This window comes from Dipodomys merriami, unplaced genomic scaffold (genome assembly GCF_024711535.1).
Source record: "Dipodomys merriami isolate MVZ:Mamm:240054 unplaced genomic scaffold, mDipMer1.0.p SCAF_365, whole genome shotgun sequence".
In the NCBI taxonomy this organism is placed as follows: domain Eukaryota; kingdom Metazoa; phylum Chordata; class Mammalia; order Rodentia; family Heteromyidae; genus Dipodomys; species Dipodomys merriami.
In genome coordinates, this window is record NW_027205215.1 from 591,747 (window position 1) to 608,519 (window position 16,773).

General features: G+C 40.8%; 1 pseudogene; it reads left to right on the forward strand.

The window, feature by feature from the left end:
* The first annotated feature begins 1,825 nt into the window (after nucleotides 1–1,825).
* On the forward strand, nucleotides 1,826–15,483 carry LOC138804451 (leucine-rich repeat-containing protein 39-like; annotated as a pseudogene).
* The last annotated feature ends 1,290 nt before the right edge of the window (nucleotides 15,484–16,773 follow it).

Below are 16,773 nucleotides of genomic sequence, written 5' to 3' on the forward strand. Positions count from 1 at the left end.
GGACTTCTGGAGTAGTTGAGCAGTTTCATTGTTAGATGTCTTGGCTGCATAAAGCACCCCACACACATCCAAGAGGGGAGGAAGAGTTCAATGCCAGAAAGACAGGCAGGCTGAGTCCATCAGACAGAGAGCAGCAGCTGCCATTAAACTGGGGAGGGGTACTTATAGGGAGGAGCCTGCAGGAAAGATGGGAGACTGCACTGTGAGCAGGAGACGGGGTTAGCATTGGTGGCCAGAGCCTGCCAGCCAGCCAGGCAGAACCTTGGCCACCCGAATGTCCAATGTCGGTCTCCAGGCGATGACGTCACCCCAGCCAACACTGATGAAGCTTCTCTTTGGTCCCAGGGACCAAGCAAGAGAGTCTTTCACCCCGTGAGAGCAGCGGCTGGCAGAGAATCTGGCCTTCTCCCTGCGCCTCCATGGCTGGGCAGGAGTGGCTAGTTTGACGCTCAGAACCAAAGAAGTCTCAGTGGAGGCCGAAACCCAGTTCAGGAGATAAACAATCTCCAACTTTGAATTTGGAGTGAGTTGTGTGTAGAAATCTATTCATTCTCCATGCCTTTCTTCAGAGGGGGTTTACCCAAATTTGGAGATCAAGAAAGAGAAGACTGAGCCGGGTGCTGGTGCCCACACCTGTAATCCTACCTACTCAGGAGGCTGAGATCTGAGGATCACAGTTCAAAGCCAGCCCAGGCAGGAAAATCTGTGAGACCCTTATCTCCAATAAACCACCAGAAAACTCGAAGTAGAACTGTGGCCCAAAGTGGTAGAGCACTAGCCTTGAGTGGAGAAACTCAGGGACAGTGCCCAGGTCCTGAGTTCAAGCCCCAGGACCAACACACACACACACACACACACACACACACACACACACACACACACACACACACACACACACAAACCAGGTCCTGAGTTCAAGCCCCAGGACCAACACACACACACACACACACACACACACACACACACACACACACACACACACAAACCAGGTCCTGAGTTCAAGCCCCAGGACCAACACACACACACACACACAAGCTCAAGCTAGATGCCAGTGACTCACATCTGTAATCCTAGCTATTTAGGAGACTGAGATATGAGGGTTGTGATTCTAAAGCCAGCCCAGGCAGGAAAGTCTGTGAGACTCTTATCTCCAGTAAACCACCAAAAGGCCAGGAGTGTAGTTTTTGGCTCACAAAGTAGAGCACCAGCTTTGATCTAAAAAGCTAAGGGATAGCACCTAGGTCAGTTCAATTTAAATTTTTGTGAGGAAAAAGTATAGCTCAGATGTGCAAGACCCTGGATTCAATTCCTACTATAAAAGAAAAAGAGAAAGAAGGAAAGAAAGAAAAAAGGAAGGAAGGAAGGAGAAAGAAAAGAAACACAGACAGAAGAAAAGGAGAAAAGAAAAGAAAAAGAAGAATGACTGAGCAGAAGTTTGGGGTTCCTTCATTATCCACCTTTAACCACATGCTTACTTTTCCTTTCGCTGAAGTATGGGTACCTTTAGGTCAGGTATTTCCAGGCCTCTCATTTACTAGATAGGGATTTTGTTGTATTTCTGTTTCCCTGCTTGAAATAGTGTCTACTATTTCCTAATGTTTCAGTCACACAAAGTACAAGGACTTTGAATAGGAATTCTTTTTTGGAGCTTAGAAGCAGTTGTGTCTGGTCCTTTTATATCACTCGTGAGATAGCATTTCACACGCATGTCCCTTATCAGTTGATCCTGTGCACCTGAGCCCCATGGGATTCTTGCTATTCTCAGCCTTGTCCATGAGCTAAAATTAGAAGTCGGCTGACATTACATGTCACTGGGTTACAGCCTCCCTGAGGACTGTTGGCATTTGCAGCCACGCTGGAAACAAACAACAACAAAAATCACCCTGTAATCCATTCCTAGCTGATCGATCATTGCTGACTTTTGGCCATGCTAGCTTCAGCATCTACCAGCACTGGTAAGTATTTTTCACAACGCTTTTCCTCTCTATTCACATACAGTTCACTGACGATGAATTTCTTGCATCTGTAATTGCCAGAATGTACAACCAAACTTGAATGAGTCTTTTTTGGGGGGAGGGGGATTGGGGTAAGGTAAGGGGAATGTCATACTTTTCCCTACAAGCAAGAAACATTACTCCTGAGCTTGTGTTTCTTTGGTCTTTTTTACCCCTCTGAAAAACTGATCTCTTGGATGTGCTACATGCTTTTCAATTACATGTCAATCAAAGGGAGACAGATCTTGTGTTAAAGGCTGGTTCTCTTCTGAGGGAAATCTGTCCTCAAGGGAAAAGTAACAGATGACCGAAATTGAATGACAAATGAGGAAACAAATCCACAAATGACTGAATTGTCATATATCTAGTAAAATACATAGACACATATAGGTAGTTGGGACTTTAAGAATATTTTTCATTATTTGTTGTTATCTAAGGTATTTAAAATATCTAAGTATCTAAAATATTTCAATGTAGCCGAGAGTAGAAATTATAAGGAATATGCCCAGGTAATTAGATTATTCATACATGTAATATCAAGGTTTTTGTTTTATCTTGACTTTGAGTGTGTATGTGTGTATGTATGTGTGTATATGTGTGCATATGTGCATGCCAGTACTATGGCTTGAATTTAGGCCCTCATGTTCTTGTTTGGCTTTTATTATAAGTTCTCTTATATCTTCACAAAGCTATAGCCCTACTGTTACTGTCTTTCTTGGTTTATGGATATACATATATATATATATATATATATGTATATATATATATATATATATATATAAACACATGTGCACACATATACACACACACACAACAGGGTTATACTATATTGACTAGGGTGGCCTTGAACTCCTGAGCTCAAATGATCCTTTGGTCTCAGCCTCTAGATAAGCTAAGATTTCAGACCTTTCCTACCACATTTGAAATTAAATTGTTTTAATATCAATATAAAATAGGATCTCGGTTTTACAAGCAGATTTTACAACCCAAACATCCATTTATAAAATAGTTTCTCTTGTCTAGTCTATTGAGACCCAAGGTCAAGTCCCAGCCCGGAAAAATAAGCAAACAACTAAAATGCTTTCTCTTCCATTTGAATCTCAGGGACTTTTTTTTAAAGTACCTGTTCCCATTTTAATGCATCTACAGTTAACAGGCAAAATATTAATTTCTGAATCAAAAACCTGTAGCAGAAACATCCAACTTAAAAGTGAAATATTTTATTGACCATGAAATTCAGAAAGAAAACTTTTTTTCCTCCTCATAATTCATCAAAACCACCTCCACCTCCTTTCTATAGGCCCAAAAGCACTGCATATGCTAAACTGTTCCTTGTCAGCATCCATACCACACTGGCTTATCTTTGCAAATAAATTATACATAGATGCTTCACCATATTCTTTCTTCTGCTACGGCTTGGCAATGACCAGCTATCAGTGCATAGGCTGGGAAATGAGTCATCAGGGACATTGTAGACTGATTGTTAACCAGACATCCTGGATCTTACAGTTGAGTGAGGACATTCATTCCATCTTTGTTCTCCTCCTTAGCTTTTTGTATGATGCTGCTTTTAGGTTTGTCTTATGTAGCCCTTATTATTTTGAAGCATGAGATGAATTTGTGATTTTTTTTGCCTTTAATTCGATTTACATATTGTATTCTATTTATGAATTTGCATCGGCTGAACCATGTTTACATCCTTGGAGTAAAACCACTTACTTGTGGTGCATGCATGACTTTTATAATGTGTTGTTGAGTTTGGTTTGCAAGTATTTTGTTGAGAATTTTTGTGTTCATGTTCATCAAGACTGTTGGTCTGAGCCAGGTGCCGGTGGCTCACACCTGTCATACTAGCTACTCAGGAAGCTGAGATCTGAGGATCCCAATTTGCAGCTAACCCAGGACCCAGGCAGGAAAATTCCTGAAACTCTCTCTCTCGTTTTTTTTTTTTTTTTGTTGGTCGTGGGACCTGAATTCTGGGCCTGGACGCTGTCCCTCAGCTCTTCAGCTGTAGGCTAGTGCTCTACCACTTGAGCCTCAGCCCCACTTCCTGCTTTTTCTGCTTATGTGGTGCTGAGGAATCGAACTGAGGGCCTCATACATGCAAGGCAAGCATCCTGAAACTCTTATTTCCAATTAACTTTCAATTTTTTGCTGGTTAATTGGTGATAAGAGTCTCATAGACTTTCCTGCCTGGGCTGGCTTGGAACTACGAACCTCAGATCTCAGTCTCTGGGGTAGCTAGGATTACAGGCATGACCCACCAGTGCCTGGCCTCAATGAGTTTTGTTTTTTTTTTAATGTCTCAAATATTCTTTTTCAAACATTAATTTTATTATTATTATAAAGGTGATGCACAGCTGGATTACCAATTTATAAGTCAGGAAATAAGTACATTTATTTTTATATTTATTATTTTTTATATTTATTGGTTTTTTTTTTTAGTAAATTACTTGCTGAAAATGTGGGTAACTGTTACAAGATAGAGCCAAACTGTTTCCCAAAGTGATTTGTTCCCATAATTTCTGTTATAGTCACTGTACTAAAATTTCCACAAGTGTACATCTTCACCAATACTTTACTGTAGAAAAGGTTACCCCAGGGTGCTTATAATGTGCACATCTCCATTACCAAATAATTCACGAAAGTATTTGAATTGTAATATTTTATATAAGGGTCTTAAGGGGAAACGTGGCATGTAAAATATGTATAATAGTCATAAAGTATGGTGGTGCATACTGGTTGCTTAGGAGGCTGATCTGAAAGGACTGGTTGAGTCTGTGAGTCTGAAACCAACCTGAGCAACACTGTGAGACCCTGTCTCCAAAACCAACCACTGGGCATTGCTGTGGCTCACACCTATAATCTGAAAGATTCTGTTTACAGTGAACCACCAAAAAGCCAGAAGTTGTATGACTTTACGTGGTAGAATCAGCCTTCAGTGAAAAAGCCAAGTGAGGGCACAAAGCCTTGAGTTCAAGCCCCAGCACTGGCAAAGAGAAAAACAAAGCCAAAAACCAATCCACCAACTGAACCAATGACATAGAATAGTTTCTGGAGCAGCGTTCAGTAATCATTATCTTTTATGATAATTATATCTATTATGATAATAAAGTATTCAGTGAACATTCTTCTCACCCTCTGGTGCACCATTTATTAGATCTTTTCTGAGTGGCCCATTGTGATCCTGCTGTTCAAAGCCTAATGAAGTTGACACATTGCTGACAATGTGGAGAAATCATGACAGAGAACGTGGTTTGCACTGGGGCATTTCATGCTGCGAAGGAAGTTTGGGAAGAAAGAATAAAGAAACACAATGAAGATCTGAAGCGAGAGAAGGAATTTCAACAGAAGTATGCTATGACATGTTTGTTATTTTGAATTAGTGAATACTCAGAGTCTTGTCATTATGAAAGCTTATTTACTAAGTGCCAGGTATGAAGGTGTGGCTCAAGTAGTAGAGTGCCAGTCTTGATGAAAAAGTCAAATGAGAGCAAGGCTTTGAGTTCAAGCCCCTCCACTGATTTTTTAAAAAGCATTTGTATGTGGAAATGGTGGTCATCCTCTGTCTTGTGGTAGATACTGTGTATATTCACCGGTTTGAATAATTATCATTCTCTCTCATTTTCAGGATTGTTTGTTCAGTATTATATTTTTTAATATCTAAAATAAGAAGTACTAGAAGCACGGGTCAAGTGGTAGAGCAGCTCCCTAGCAAATGAAAGGGCCTTAATCCCAAATCCAGTACCAGAAAAGAAAGAAGGAAGGAAGGAAGGAAGGAAGGAAGGAAGGAAGGAAGGAAGGAAGGAAGGAAGGAAGGAAGGAAGGAAGGAAGGAAGGAAGGAAGGAAGGGAGGGAGGGAGAAAGGGAGGGAGGGAAGGAGTGAGGGAGGAAGGGGAAGTGGCATTTGCCAGTGGCTCATACCTATAGTCCTAGTTACCCAGAAAGCTGAGATACAAAAATGGAGCTTCACAGCCAGCCTGAGCAGAAAAATCTTTAAAACTTTTATCTCCAATAAATCAGCAAAAAGTGGAAAGCAGGGGTGTGGTTCAAGTGGTAGAGGGCCAGCCATGAACAAAAAGAGTGCAAAAGCCCGAGTTCAAGCCCCAGCAACAGTGTGCATGCACATACACATGCACACACATATGCACACAAATGCGTACACACACACACACACACACACACACACACACACGCACACACACACATGCACACACACACAAACTGGTAGTAGAAGGTACTACAAATTTCTAGCTAGGACCTCTGAGGAACACCTGATCACCTGATTGGGGCTATATTTAAGGAGACTGGCTCTCATTTCCTCTGCCTCTTCTAGATCTTACTTACTTTCCTGATTGGTTGTCTTCAGAGTTTCCTACTGATTTTACAAGAATAGTCTATTTTCTCCTAGATTCCACACGGTCCCCTACAATTCTCATTCATTAGGTGTTTTGGGGGCTGGGAAGGTGGCTCAGTGGTAGAGTGCTTGCCTTGCATGCCTGAGGCCCTGGGTTCGATTCCTCAGCACCACATAAAAAGAAAAAAGCCGGAAGTGGCTCTGTGGCTCAAGTGGTAGAGCGCTAGCCTTGAGCTGAAGAGCTGAGGGACAGCTCCCAGGCCCAGAGTTCAAGCCCCATGACTGGCAAAAAAAAAAAAAAGTAAATGTGTTAATTTCAGTTAGCAAGTCACAGAAACTTCAGTATAAGTGGCCTAGGCAATTGAGAAGTAAGACAACTCCAAAAGTAGAGCAGAACTTCCATGTTGGTAAAGTCAGCTTTGTTCTTACTTCCCACTGCCAATCCCAGGCTGCCAGCCAAGCAATTTGGTGTTTGCAAAAGCATGTTCTCCTTTTTCATTCATCCATTCTTTTGTTTGGGCTGTAGTAGAGTTAGAACTCAGGGCCTCTTACTTGCTTGACTGGTGCTCACCCAATCAAGCCATGCCTCTTGTCTGACTTTCTGCTGATTATTTTGAAAGTGGATTCAGAGGATTTTTCTGCTTAGGCTTCCTTTGGATCTTGTTTTGGTCCTTTGGATCTCTGTCTCCTGAGTTAGTTAGACAACTAAACCATCCAGAACTTGATTTCCTTTCTCTTTAAGAGTGAGGAGATGTTTCTCAGCTCCCTCTAGTGAACTTCTCCTTCAATGGCTAGAAATGGGTCATTTGTACACCCTAGGCAGAGAAAAGAGATTGAAAACAAGATGCATTCCATGATTCCTTGGGGGTAGGGTAACAATTGGTTTTCTTTCACTAAAGAAAAAGGGAGAGTTGGTCATGGTGGCACATGCCTGTAATCTTAGCACTCTGAGAAGCTGAGGCAGGAAGATGGAGAGTTTGAAGCCAGTTTGGGCTATATAGTGAGACTTTGTCATAAATAGATAGATAGATAGATAGATAGATAGATAGATAGATAGATAGATAGATAGATAGATAGATAGATAGATAGATAGATAGATAGATCAAATAAAATAGGTGAAAGATTATTGATAAACCACCATTTGCACCTGGTGAATGTTAAAAAAAAAAAAAAGTTTAGATTCTGGGCCCTGCTGGCTCATGCCTGTAATCCTAGCTACTTCTGAGATTTGAGGATAGCAGTTGAGAACCCACCCAGGCAAGAAAGTGCATGAGACTCGTATCTCCAACTAACCACCAATAAAGCTGGAAGTGAAGCTATGGCTCCAGTGGTAGAGCACAAGCCTTGAACAGACAAAAGCTTAGGGACAACATCTAGGCCCTGAATTCAAGCCTCAGTTCTGACACACATATACATATGCAAAAAGATCTGGATGAGGAGAAAACATTCTTTCCATGCAAAGCCAACAAGCATGCAATCGCACTCCACCAAGTCAGACGCTCTGGCCTCTATCTTATTGCCCAACCATCCATGGTTTTCCATTCTTAAAATCTGCCTCCTCCTTCACCTGCTGCCCAAAATAGATGGGCACCTGCAGCCATCACATGTATTTCCAGCCAGCAGGAAGTTGCCCTTCAAGGGAACTGAACACAATTCTGTAATAGTCCTTTGGCAAAACGTCACACCGCCTGTTTGTAGCTGCAAGAGAGAATGGCTAAATGTCTAGTGCCTAGTTAATTTAAAGGATTTTTTTTTCATAAAGAAACTTGCTATGCAGCCCAAGCTTGCCTCAAACTCTAATAGCCTCCCACCTCAGCCTTCTGGGTACTAGGACTACAGGTATGTGCCACTATGCCCACTAGAGGACCCATTATTGAGAAAGAGGCACAACAGATGTCAGAGGGTGATGAGTAGTCCTGGCTACATCTAAGTACTGTTATTTTTCTCCATTTAAAGTAGAAAAACCTAAGGGACAGGCCGAAGTGTCTTTTCTTTTTTTTTCTTTTTTTCTTTTTTTTTGGGTCCGGTTGTGGGGCCTGAACTCTGGGCCTGGGCGCTGTCCCTCAGCTCTTCAGCTCAAGGCTAGCGCTCTACCACTTGAGCCGCAGCACCACTTCCGGCTTTTTTTTTCTTTTTTGCTTATGTGGTGCTGAGGAATCGAACCCAGGGCCTCAGGCATGTGAGGCAAGCGCTCTACCACTGAGCCAACTTCCCAGCTCTCCCGAAGTATCTTTTCAAGGATCACATTGCCAGTAAATGCAGAACTGGTATTCACACCTTGATCTGACTCAGTAAACATTACATTCACCTAGGTCTTCAATGTCCTGACTTTCCCCTTTTATAAATAAAGCTACTCCTGTGAAATGTACTGTGTTTATATTGTCCCAATTACGATAGTTTTGAGTTTTAGAGAGTATTACAGTGGTGGAGAGGGACTGGACTCAACTCTGACTGCAACAAATAAATAAAAGGATGATTGCAGGCAGAGCAGGGGAGGGAGTGGGTGGAAATGCCTTGAAAGGAGTCAGATGGGGTTTCTGGCTGACATGGCAGATAGGATTATTGCTGAAGTAAAGTGGTTAGGGAGCAAAGCAAGGGATGCTCACCAAACTTGCTCAGTAAGATTCTTGCTCACATTATATTCTACCAAGACAAAGAGGGTATCCCAAGCAGGGCCCATTAAGAGGGGTCTCAAAGGAAACAATCATTGTCATCAATTAAGAACCATTTAATTTAGCTGCTTGTCCTTGTAATGAAAGTAATGAATTTATACTGGAAGCTGGGAGCTCCTGCCTGTAATCGTAACTGTTTAGGAAGCTGAGATCTCACATTTATGATTTAAAATCAGCCTGGACAGGAAATTCCCTGAGACTGTAATGGAAATTAACTGCCAAAAAGCCAGACGTGGAACTGTGGCTTAAGTCTGAAGTACTAGCCTCGAGCATAAAAGCACAGGGACAGTGTCCAGGCCCTGAGTTCAAGACTCAGGATTCAGGATCACAACAACAACAAAAAGGAGACTCATGATTGCTGAAGAAGAGGAAATATGAAAGTGGAGAATGACAGCTATGGATAGGTTTGGAGAGGATGAGTTTCTTTAAGTCAAAAGTAGTTTGGAATTACATAGTAATTAATTAAGACTTTAAATATACCGCAAACCCACCAGTATATGAATTGTATCTCAATAAGGCTATTGCAAATAAAATATATGGCGAATTATAATACTTTTCAAAAACTTAGAACCATGTTTAGCATGCCCAGAGCCCTGGGTTCTAGCTCAGCACCAAAATAGACAAATTAATTTTAAAAAGGCATGCTATCAGACTCAAGTCCATCTCTGAACTGCTTCAAAAGCCAATACTAGAGAGAAGAGGGGAAATAAATTATTTCTAATCAGGGGCCCTGAGAAGATGTGGGACTGTCATCTGCGAAATATAGAGCATCTTAGGGAACTGAGGAACACAAAAGGGACAGAAAAGAAGGTGGAAAGTAAGCAGGAAGATAACATACTAGACCCACACACATTACTCTGTGTCTGTGTCTGTCTGTGTGTGCGCGCGTTCGTGCACGCATGCACACACACACAGGTTCTGGGGCTTGAACTGAGTGCCTGGTGCTATCCCTAAGTTCTTTTTTTTACTCGAAGCTAGTGCTCTACCATTTGAAACACCGCTCTATTTTTGGGTTTTTGGTGGTTACTTGGAGATAAGAGTCTCACTGTTTAGGCTGGCATTGAACCACGATCCTTAGGTGTTGGCCTCCAGAGTAGTTAGGATTAAGTAGTAGGTGTGAGCCACTGGCACCCATCTTACTTTTCTTCAAGTTAATCCTCAAAGCATTTTACATGCTTTGTGGAGTCAATTTGCAAGATGAATAGGTGAGAGGTTCTGCACATCTGGACATTCTCTGAATGTCTCCAGTTGTTGGAGGGTCTGTAAAACTAAAAGAAGGCAGTAGAGTCTTGCTTAGTATGATTGAGACTCTTGAGTTTCATCAGCTAACATCTAAATCATTTAGACACAGCTTGTCTTTATAATTTTGAATCGTGGGCAAAAGGAGAGGAAATAACCCCACAAAGGACAATTCCCAAAGGAGTGGGAGTTAATCCACTGTTACCTTGGGACATTTATGGTACTGATTGCTTTTATAATTATTGCAAAATCAATTCTGATATCCACACAACAGTGACAGCTGTCTATGTGAATACTTAGGAACAAAACTGATGTTCTGTTCTCCTAGACTAGTCCGGATTTGGGAAGAACGAGTAAGCTTAACAAAACTAAAAGAAAAGGTCACCAGAGAAGATGGAAGACTCGTTTTGAAGATAGAAAAAGAAGAATGGAAGGTAAACTCTAGAAAAGTAATTTCTGATTCTGCACTTTTTGTTCTTTGTTGGAGAGTTGAAAAGAGGGACAATGTAATTAAGACTGCAATAGCTGCGTTCAGGTAGCTCACTCCTGTAGCCCTAGCTATTTAGGAAGCTGAGGATCACAGTTAGTCAGCCTAGGCAGGAAAGTCTGTGAGACCCTTACCTCCAATTAACCACCAAAAAGCCGGATATGGAGCTGTTGCTCCTGGTAGAGTGTTAGCTTTGGTAAAACTACTCCCAGGCTCTGAGTTCAAACCCCAGGCCTGGCAAAATAAAAAGATAAAAGACTGAAATAGCTACAAATTATGTTTATTGTACTGGGGATTGAACCCAGAACCTTGTTCTTGTGCTTTCTATGAAAACACTCTACTGCTGAACCATGCCTCTAGACCTTCCCTCTTTCTTTCTTTTTCCTTCCTTCCTTCCTTCCTTCCTTCCTTCCTTCCTTCCTTCCTTCCTTCCTTCCTTCCTTCCTTCCTTCCTTCCTCCTTTTCTTCCTTCCTTTCTTCCTTTCTTCCTTTCTTCCTTTCTTCCTTCCTTCCTTCCTTCCTTCCTTCCTTCCTCCTTCCTTCTCCTCCTCCTCCTCTTCCTACTCCTAATCTGATAAAAAATTATCAGATTAACAATATACCAAATAAGTCTGGGTACCAAGAAGAACAGAAAAGAGACATATAAATTCACAATTTTTTTTTTTACCAAAATATAATTTGCTACTGGGCCCTAGCAGCTCATGCCTATATTCTTAGCTACCCAAGAAGTTAACTGAGGATTTAGAATCAAAGCCAGACAGACAGGAAAGTACTTGAGACAATTATCTCCAAGCAACCACCAAAACTTACAAAGTGTAGCTGTGGCTTAAGTGGTAGAACACCAGCCTTGAGCAAAAAAGCTAAGAAACACTATCCAGGCCCTGAGTTCAAGCTCTAGAATTAAAAAAAAAATTATTTGCTAGCCAATACCTGTTATCCTAGCTACTCAGGAGGTTGAGATCTGGAAGCCAGCCTAGGCAGAAAAGTCCCCATGATACTCTTATCTCCAATAAACCACTCAAAAACCAGAAGTAGTGCTGTAAATGGTAGAGTAAAAAACCCTTGAGCACACAGAGGCTGAGAGACAGCGCCCAGGCCATGAGTTCAAGCCCCACAACCAACAACAACAAAAAAGATTTTCTGCTTAATCTCAAGTTATTTGTTATATTTTTCCTCTTAAGCTTTATAATATGTAATTTCTCATTTTCTTTGAAAAAAAAGATGACCATCTGACCACCATTTCTTTTTGAAATGATTGATTAAAGCTTCATAAAATAAAATGGATATTATTACTTTGTTAGGTGTGCCTCCTGATTGATACTTTTTCCTCTCTTTGCATATAAATGTACTTAGACACAATTACTTTGCTATATTAGGCATACTGTAATTTTTATAAGTGTTTATTTTTATGCATGTACATAGGTATTTATAGCTAAATGGTTAACTCCCTTCCTTCCTCTTGGGTCTATTTTACACTGAAATAAAAATCAATAGAATTTAGAATACATAAAACTCTTTAAAAATTCCCAGCTTAAAAATACTTTCAAGATTCTTTCATGCGACTGTTTCTAACACATTTATAAGATTATTTCTTTGTTGCTTTGTATGTCCCTCCCCCACAGTATAACCCCTGCTTTCACTGTATTTGATGTTGGTATAATTTGTGGAGGGGAAGGGGAAAAACAAATCGTTTAAATAGGGATACAGGTGGACCCATTGCAACAATGAGATGTACAAGTCGTTATGTCAAAAACAAACTTTACAACTTTGGTGCCAGGGGCAGGGGGGAGGGGGGAGTGGGAAGGATTGGGTGGGGGGATGGGGGGAGGATGGGAAGGGATAGGAAGGGGAAACAAAGGAGGAGGCTACAATGCTTGATAAGAAATGTACTCATTATCTTGCCCATGTAATTGTAACCCCTCTGTACAGTATTTTCACAATTAAAAAAATTTCCCTCCCAAAAAAATACTTTCAAGATACTTTGAAATGAAGAAAAGTTTAAATGACTGATTAAGATCTTTTTGATAATCTTGTTTATTTGTGTATGTGCCAGTCTTGGGACTTGAACTCCAATTTGTCTTTTCCTACTACTTGAGCCACATCTTTCATTCTGGCTTTTTGGTGGTTAACTGAAGAGTCTCATTGATTTGTCCATCTGGGCTGGCTTTCAACCCATGGTCCTCAGATCTCAGCCTTCTGAGTAGCTAAGATTACAGGTGTGAGCCACTGGCACCTGGCTGAATATTCTCAATTTTAATAGTTCATTGACTCTATGAAAACCTAGTAGAACAGAAGCTTTGAGACATACTCCAATGTTTTTGTTTTGTCAGTTGTTCGGTTTGAACTCTGGGCCTGGGTGCTGTCCCTGAGCTCTTCAGCTCAAGGTGAGCGCTCTACCACTTGAGCCACAGCGCCACTTCCAATATACTCCAATGTGTGTACATTATTGACAAAGATATGTCACTTTTGTTAATTATGCTATAACTGGAGTTTGAATTTTAGCAAAAAAAAAAAAGGTAAAGGTCTTAGAATTTAGTAGTAACATAGAATACTTGGAATTTCCCAAGTCCTTTTTTTTTTTTTTTTTTTTTTAATAGGCTCAATGCAAGGCCTGTCCCTTAGCTTGTTTGTTCAAGGCTGGTGCTCAACCACTTGAACCCTAGCTTCACTTCCTGCTTTAAAAAAAATTTGCCAGTCCTGGGGCTTGAACTCAAGGCCTGAGCACACTGTCCCTGAGCTTCTTTTACTCAAGACTAGCACTCTACCATTTGAGCCACAGCACCATTTCCAGCCTTTTCTGTTTATGTGGTATTGAAGAATCAAATCCAGGGCTTCATGCATGCTAGGCAAACACTCTACCACTAAGCCATATTCCCAGCCCACACATCTGCTTTTTGGTGGTTAATTGGAGATGAATCTTACAGAATTTCCTATTTGGCTTTGAACCATGATCCTCAAATCTCAGCCTCCTGATTAGGTAATATTACAGGCATGAGCTACCAGTACCCAGCTCCAAAGTTGTTTTTTTATTAATTAATATCACACCTCAGTGTGCCAATGATCTAACTTAAGTCATTTAGTGACTCATTTCTTTTACTTTAGACTCTTCCTTCTTCTTTACTGAAACTCAATCAACTACAGGAATGGCAACTTCACAGAACTGGTTTGTTGAAAATTCCTGAATTCATTGGACGGTTCCAGAATCTCATTGTGCTAGATTTATCTTGAAATACAATTTCAGAGATACCAAGAGGAATTGGTAAGAAAGATTGCTTTTACTCCTGTTCTATTATGTCTAGCTGGTTTTTTTATTATTAGTATGTGGACTACACATATCCCCAAGTTGAGAGAAAACTGTAAAACATTTCATCTAACTTGAAACTCAAGGGAAGCAAGCTTCTGGTTGGAGCAATGAGAGAGGAGATTTCAAAATGAGAAAACTCTGTTTGGAGACACTGTTCTGTAGCTTCGGGAACAACATTGCTGATTTAGCTATTCCTCTTACAACAAGCTGAAGGCAATAAAAATGATTTAGCGTGGCACTAGTGACTCATGCCTAGAATCCTAGCTTCTCAGGAGGCTGAGATCTGAGGGAGGTTTGAAACTAGCCTGGACGGACAAATAAAAGAGACTCTTATTTCCAATTAACCAGCAAAAAGCCAGATGTAGAGATGGGGTTCAGGCCCTTGAGTGAAAAGGCCAGGCAAAAGCACAAGGCCTTGAGTTCAAGTCCCAATACTGGCACAAAAAAGAACAAAGGAAGGAAGGGAGGGAGGGAGGGAGGTAAGGAGGGAAAGAAAATGAAAATTCATGGCACAGTGAGGGAAAAAATCCTTCAAATGAAAAATTGCCCAATATATTTTGGTTTTGGTGTTGAGGCTCAAACCCCATGCCTGGTAGATGCTAGGCAAGGGCTCAACTACTGAGTTATTCTCAGCCCAGGCTATGTAGTTTAGATAAAACAATGAAAATAGTCATGTTCCTGTGCTGGGAAGGTGGCTCAGTGGTAGAGCGCTTGCCTTGCATGCTTGAGGCCCTGCGTTCTATTCCTTAGCACCACATAAGCAAAAAGAAAAAAGCCAGAAGTGGCACTGTGGCTAAAGTGGTAGAGCGCTAGCCTTGAGCTGAAGAGCTGAGGGACAACACCCAGGCCTCACGACCGGACCCCCCCCCCCAAAAAAAGAGAAAATAGTCATGTTCCTACCACCAACACTTTTCCTGTGCTTAAAGTTGGGGCAGGCACTGACAAGGAAAAAGGGAGAAAATAAGAACTGTGAATTAGGGGCTGGGAAGGTGGCTCAGTGGTAGAGTACTTGCCTTACATGCATGAGGCCCTGGCTTTGATTCCTCAACACCACATAAACAGAAAAAGCCAGAAGTGGCATTGTGGCTCAAATGGTAGAGTGCTAGCCTTGAGGTGAAGAGCTGAGGGACAGCGCCCAGGCCCAGGGTTCCGGCCCCACGACCAACAAACAAAAAAACAAAACTGTGAATTATATATGAAATCTGCCCTATAATAATTCATTGTAGCTGGAAACATTTTGTTCATCTGTTTTCTACTATGTTTTGTTTTCTTTTGTAGGACTACTTACTAGACTTCAGGAACTGATTCTTAGCTACAACAAAATCAAAACTGTCCCCAAGGAACTAAGTAATTGTGCCAGCTTGGAGAAACTAGAACTGGCTGTCAACAGAGATATATGTGATCTTCCACAAGAGGTCAGAAAAATCTAAGTGTTTATCCTATTATTTTCTATCTACTAGTAGTTTACTTCTCCATTATATGTTAAAAAAGAAAATTCACAGGCTAGGAATATAGCTTAGTGGTAGAGTTCTTGCCTTGCATGCATGAAACCCTGGCTTCAATTCCTCAGTACTACATACACAGAAAAATCCAGAAGTGGTACTGTGGCTCAAATAGTAGAGTGCTAGCCTTGAGCAAAAGAAGCTCAGAGACAGTGCCCAGGCCCAGAGTTCAAGTGCTAGGACTGGCAAAAAAGAAAGAAAGAAAAGAAAGAAAGCAAGCAAGAAAGAAAGAAAGAAAGAAAGAAAAGAAAGAAAGAAAGAAAGAAAGAAAGAAAGAAAGAAAGAAAGAAAGAAAGAAAGAAAGAAAGAAAGAAAGAAAGAAAGAAAGGAAGGAAGGAAGGAAGGAAGGAAGGAAAAGAAAAAAGAAAACTCACAAGGAAAGGCTAAAAAAAATCTTATGTCAAAAATACTATTTAGAAGAAGTACAAGTTGTCATGTCGAAAATGAACTTTACAACTTTGGTGGGGGGGAGGATTGGGTGAGGGGGCGAGGGGAGGCTGGGAAGGGATGGGAAGGGAATGCTTGATAAGAAATGTACTCACTATCTTGTAATTGTAACCCCTCTGTACAGTATTTTCACAATAAAAAAATACTATTTAGAAAGCTACATTGCAGCTTTTCAATTAAAGAAAAATATTTGTAACACAAAAGGTAATTCCATTATTGTCATAGTATTGATATATTTTGTTGATAAATATTGATATATTTAGATTGCTATCTCTTGAAATCCAGACAGAATTAAGAAAAAATAATAAAATAATAAAATTCAAAAGAAAAAAAAGCCAGGTGCTGGTAGCTCACATCTATAATCCTAGCTGCTCGGGAGGCTGAGATTGGAGGATCATGGCTTGAAGAACTGTGTCAAAAGTCTGAGAGACTCTTCTCTCCAATTAACCATCAAAAAAAAGCAGGAAGTAGAGCTGTGGCTCAAGTCGTAGAGTACCAGTTTTGAACAAAAGAGCCAAGTGAGAGACCCTCAGTTCAAGCCGCAGTACTGGCTACCAAACAAGCACTTAGTTACACTAATAAAAACTGAAAATCATGCAGAGCAATGACACATAGCCAATTGTATGAAGTAAGGAAGAGTAGACTGGAAACTGTCATATCAATTCAGTTTTTGTTTAAAAAAAACTGAGAATACTGGTATTGTCCTACTACTTAAAAAAATTGTTGTTATTATAAAGGTTAGGTACAGCGGGGTTGCAGTTATATGTCAGG